The sequence below is a fragment of the Dioscorea cayenensis genome, chromosome 20 (assembly GCF_009730915.1).
Source record: "Dioscorea cayenensis subsp. rotundata cultivar TDr96_F1 chromosome 20, TDr96_F1_v2_PseudoChromosome.rev07_lg8_w22 25.fasta, whole genome shotgun sequence".
Lineage (NCBI taxonomy): Eukaryota > Viridiplantae > Streptophyta > Magnoliopsida > Dioscoreales > Dioscoreaceae > Dioscorea > Dioscorea cayenensis.
The window spans coordinates 17591656-17597586 of NC_052490.1; the positions used below are offsets into that span (position 1 = coordinate 17591656).

The following is a 5931-nucleotide window of genomic DNA, read 5'->3' on the forward strand; positions in this document are numbered from 1 at the left end:
TCACACACCCGTGTGAATCTGCAGGAATTGGTTTTTCAGCGACCTGTAAATAGTAACTACTACAGTAATTTACTACAGTGCTTTGCTGCGTTAGCCTGCTGCAATACTCCACCAAAATACTCCCGAATCAACACTTTCATCGAGGCCATATGAACGGGCACACATCCATGCGGTAGATCACATGCATCTTCAATAAAATCGCATTTAACGACAATCTTGCTAGCATTGCACAAGTTGGAACACATAAGTGTAACTGCCTTTGTGCCACTCCAATTTACATGTTCACTTGAGCACAACGGAGGTTGGCACACACTCATATGTCTTTCAGTACAACTTGTGTCTTCACGTTTGTTCACTACAAGATTTCATCAACAAAGTGCATTCACGATCTACTTCGGTTTCTTTCTTTCATACTTGTCTCCATAGCCCTACATGCACAAAAGAACACAAATACACATGTATAAGCGATAAAATCTGATAAAAGTAATGCTCATTGTAAGAAAAGAATACTTCTTATTACTAATACACAAGCACTTATCAAACTCACCCACACTTAAGCTTTTGCTTGTCCTCAAGCAAAAATAAACCATTGAAGCATAGAAGAAGGCAATATTGAGAGTGCTTGGCCTTAGGTTCACCAAAAGCATACAAGGGAGGCATTCTACAAGTAACAAAAATTTCAACACCAAATATGAAAAATCAATGCTCTAGCTAAAAACTCGAATCAAAGAAGACAACAAACCGAAATCATGTAAGTGTGTGTAAACTTACTCAAGTTAACCAAACGTATACTCCTCCAAGTTCTAAGTATAAAGGACTTATTTATTTACAGAACGAAACAAAACAAAGAGGTGGTAGTAGCTTCACACATCCTCTAAGGTAGCCCTTTCCAAAGCGGCCGCTAAGATGGCTTTCACACTTTCGATGTGGTAGCTCTTTCTAACATGGTAGTAGCTTTCACTTATCCCATGAGATAGCTCTTTCTCTCATTAGGGCATAACTAGTATCCGACTTATGAGAGTAGCTTCATACTTCATAGGTGGTAGCTCTTTCCACCCCAAATACACACCTAAAACAAATATAATAATTTTTTCAACAAAAGTAACACTGGTCCCATAAACATCAAACTTGAGTTTCCACAAGGTTTAATGAGTGGGTGGTGCTATAAGTGTCAATCAGGCAAAATTTCCTAAAATTCAAGTAAAAACTAGAGCATGAGAACATTCAATGTTAAAAATTCTCCTAAACTTAAGAATATGACCATTGCAACTAGGGTGAACCGCATTTGGCTACATGAGCATTTTCAGTTAAAACTTATGTAAAGAACATGTGTAATGTGAACTCCCCTCCCCGAGCACACTTGAGATGTACATTGCCCTCAATGTGCGCATGTAAGCACAATAAAAAGTATAACACTCAAAAACATATGTGAAGGTGGACAATTAAAACAATACTATCCTGAACTCCTAATGGTACGTTGGATGGAGCTAAATTCCTTGAGGTTTGAGTTCCAATGGGTTATGGAGCACTCGAGGCCATGTGAAAATCACATTGACCGTGTCCATGACTATTCCTCAATTTCCATATTCACAAGACCATCTGCACTTATACACAAGGAGGTTTAGTGAAGCTCAACAAAAATAAAATAAACTCGAGTATATAAAGATAAAGAAATGAAATCAACTCAAGACAACGAAAATAAAAGATAAACTTAGAAGGAAAATCCTTTCTGAGTGATACAACTCCAAAATAAAATGCGAAAATGAAATACAAAAAATAAAAGCAAATAAAGTAAAGACGCATCAAGCGTCGGTGTCATCATCTATCTATTTTACTACTAGAGACGATACTGTAACCGGTTGATCGACTGGTGCTGGTGGTGATGGTGGTGCCAGAGGGCTCCAAGGTCTCATCACGAACAGGGATGTCGGGTCCCACTCAAGAATCCACTGTAAAACATCAAGACGCAACATGACCTCCGTGTGGTTCGCGGCCTGTGTGGCACGAACCTCAGCTAAATCTGCCTGTAATACTCCTACAGCACTCTCGAGCCTCTCAAATCGATCATAGGCTCGGTGAGGGCTCTCGGGGATGCTTGCCGGCCACCTTCTTTGTCTTGGGCTCCATATCTTCAAGAATTGAATAGAATATCGATCAAATAAACTCAGGATTCAATACTGCAGAAATCCACACGGCCGTGTGGAAATTCCACGCGCCGTGAAACCCACACGGACACTAGGCCAAAATCACAAAAATACATAAAAAGTTTACTTCAAAACCACTCTAATACATGAACCAACAATTTAATCATCAAAACGAAGCAACAATCACCAATTTAAACCAAATAAATCAAGATTGGTGAAGATAAGAAAGAATGAGGGTTTAACGACAAGATGAGGATGAAAAACTTGAAAACGGCCAGAAAAATCGAGTGAAATCCCTCTAAAATGACGGTGAGGAGTCAGGAGAGTGCAAGGATGTGTTCTCTAAGTGTTTGGGAGTGTAAAGACGAAGAAATGCGAATAGATTTTAAAGAAAAGCCACACCTCTTGGCGTTCTGCACATCCACACAGGCATGTGGAAATTATCCACGCCCATGTAACTCCACAGGGGAACTTCACAGGGGCACTCACACGCCCATGTGTGCTCTTGGGATGACACATTTTACCTCTAAATGCACCCACACGGGCATGTGGAAATTCCCCACACCCGTGTGCCCGACCCACAAGGGCACCCACACGCCCTTATGGCTTCTCTGTCCACTCGAGAAATTCTTCTAAGTGTTTCACACGCCCCTATGGAAATTCTACATGGGCGTGTAGATTCTCACAGGGGTACTCATAGGATCACTTACACGCCCCTGTGTCTTCTCCGGATGGATGAGAACTCTCTGCAAAGTTTCACACGGGAGTGTGGAAATTACCCATGCCCATGCGTAATTCACAAGGTCATCCATAGGGGCAGACACACGCCCCTGTGTCTTCTTAGGATAAACCTCTGAACTCTTCAGATAAACACACGCTCGTGTGGAAATTACCCATGGGCGTGTAACCATCACATGGTCTTTCACAGGGGCATTCACACGCCCCTGTGTCTTCTCGGGATGGAGAAGTTGAGCTCTGAATAGAAACACAAGCCCGTGTGGAAATTCCGCACGGCCGTGTGTCTTCTCTGGATGACTTAGAAAAAATTACTGACTCTACAGAAAATTTCTACACATTTACATATACTCAGAGCCTACCTACATTATGAACAACTAACCAGAGAATCATGCAAAACATGCTCAAACAACAAAGAACTTTACCAATCACAATTAAGCAAATGAAAACACCAATGATCCATGAGAAAATCACAACTAAAGCATGTAAAAGATTAAGACACCAACACTCAAGCTCTTATTCATGCAAGCATTAAACTAAAACCTAGAAAACTGTAAAGACTTGGGTTGCCTCCCAAGAAGCACTTGTTTAATGTCACTAAGCTTGACGTACCCGACCTTACCTCACGAGGGCTCATAGATAAAGGTTTTCCTCTTACCCATGACCTGAAAGCATGATGAACATAATCTTTTGAACATAAGGGAGAGTTATCGAGTTTGTTACCGCACAAGGGTTCATCACCCTTACTCCGTTCTTGCACATCCCCATTAGCCTTGGGGCATTTCTTGTGATGTCTCTTTGCACGCTTCATCTTCCAGATCATCTTCTTTATGATTCCGGGGTAGGTTGCACCTTGTCCTCTAGACCAAGTGTCATAATTTCTTCATTCTCCACCTCTTGGTCTAGCAACCCCTTGTACGGATCCGGACACATCATTTCCTGCACATATTCATCTATTAGAAAATCGGTAGTGTTAAGAAAGTAAAGAGTATCATCAAAGTTGAGAGAATGTCTCATGCCTTCAGCGAGACGGTATGTAAGCTTGTCATCTCCAACTCGTAATGTCAACTCCCCACCATCCATGTCGATAAGAGCCTTAGAAGTACGCAAGAACGGCCTCCCAAGTATCAATGGGACATCGACATCCTCATCAACATCCAACACTACAAAATCTACAGGAAATATATACTTGTCAATATTCACAAGTACGTCTTCAATGATGCCCCTCAAATGTCTCACTGTTTGGTCCACCAATTGAAGTGTCATCCGAGTGGGCTTAGGCTCTCCCAAGCCTAGCTTTTGGAATAATGTGTATGGCATGATGTTGATGCTAGCCTCTGAATCCGCCAACGCCTTTTCTTCACCCAAATTACCAATGTTGCACGGAATGATAAAGCTTCCAGGGTCTTTCTTCTTGTTCAGCATATTCTTTTGCAACACCGCCAAACATAAAACATCTAAGATCATAGATGCACTCTCCTCCAACTTCCTCTTGTTGGTCAAGAGATCCTTAAGAAACTTTGCATAGTGAGGCATTTGAGACAACACCTCTACAAATGGATTGTTGATATGCAACTTCTTGAATAAACCCAAGAACTTCTTGTATTGCTCATCATTTTGGTTGTTCTTCAATCTTAAAGGATAAGGGATTCTTGGCTTGTAGGGCAGGGATGCCACCTCCTTCCCTTTGTTGGCTTTACGACCTCGAGTACTTCAACATTAGTCTTCTCATTCGGGAGCCTACCCTCAATTTCACGACCACTTTGTAAAGTGATCGCCTTCACATGTTCTTTTGGGTTTGTCTCCGTGTTGCTAGGCAAACTCCCTTGAGGTTTTTCCGAGAGTGACTTCGGAATTTGTCCGACTTGGTTTTCCAAGTTATGCAATGAAACGGTGTGGTTGCGAAGTGTGCCTTCTCTAGGTCGGTTATCCATTTCTCCAACCCTGAAACTCAATTCTCCATATTTAGGGCTTGTTGTTGTTGTTGGAAACCTAGTTATGCCATTGTCTTCTGTTGCCCTTGATTACTCCATGAAAGATTCAGGTGGCTCCTCCAACCCGGATTGTAGGTATTTCTATATAGATTGCCTAGATTTCTCATTGCATTACCCACAAAATCCACTTGTTTCACCGAGGATGTACCACCAATAGAAATCGGGCAATTAGATGGAGCATGTCCTTCCCCACACCCAGTGCAACTCGTCATAGCCGCCACTCTAAGAGAAGTTAGAATGTCTAACTTCTTACTCAATGATTCAACCTGGGCCACCAATGAAGGAACTCTCTCACTCTCATGAAGTCTGGCTACCTTCTTTTTGTCCCTTGTGTTCCACTAATAACTATTTATAGTCATTTCTTCAATAAGATGTCGAGCCTCGTTAGAGGTCTTGCTTCCTAAGGTACCTCATGCTGTAATATCAAGTAACTGCTTTGTGCTTAGGTTCAAACTATTATAGAAAGTCTGAATGATCATCCACTCGAGAAACCCATGTTAAGGACATTTTCGTATGAGTTCCTAGAACCTATACCATGTCTCAAATAGAGACTCTAATTCTGTTTGAACAAAAGATGATATTTTATTCCTAAACTTCGCAGATTTTTCAGGAGGGAAATATCGGGCAAGAAAAGCTTCTACCATCTCCTCCCAATTAGTGATCGATGCTCTAGGTAATGAATGTACCCATTGCTTTGCTCTTCCTTTCAAGGAAAATGGAAAGGCTCTCAACTTGATAACATCATCCGTAACACCATTAATCCTAAGCATGGCTCACACTTCCAAGAAGTTCTCAATGTAATTGTTTGGATCCTCATCGGCCAAACTATTAAGCCGTGCCGACTGTTGTAACATCTGGATGAAGCCTGGCTTGAGCTCAAAATTCTGAGCCATGATCGGTGGCCACACAATACTAGACTGAGTGCCAAGAACTGCGGGTCTGGCATAATCTGAGAGTGTCCTCTGCTGTTCATTTTGTTCTGTCATACTATCTAACCCTTCACCTTCTACCTCAGCTGATTTGACTGTTCTTGTACAAGTTCTTTTCCCCTTCTACGA

The 5931-nt window shown here is 41.7% G+C and overlaps 1 non-coding gene across 1 annotated transcript; it reads left to right on the top strand.

Annotated features, from left to right (window-relative positions):
- Positions 1 to 5362: 5362 nt before the first annotated feature.
- Positions 5363 to 5469, top strand: LOC120252387. Its single transcript, XR_005533920.1, has one exon. It is a non-coding gene; the product is annotated as a small nucleolar RNA R71 (small nucleolar RNA).
- The last annotated feature ends 462 nt before the right edge of the window (positions 5470 to 5931 follow it).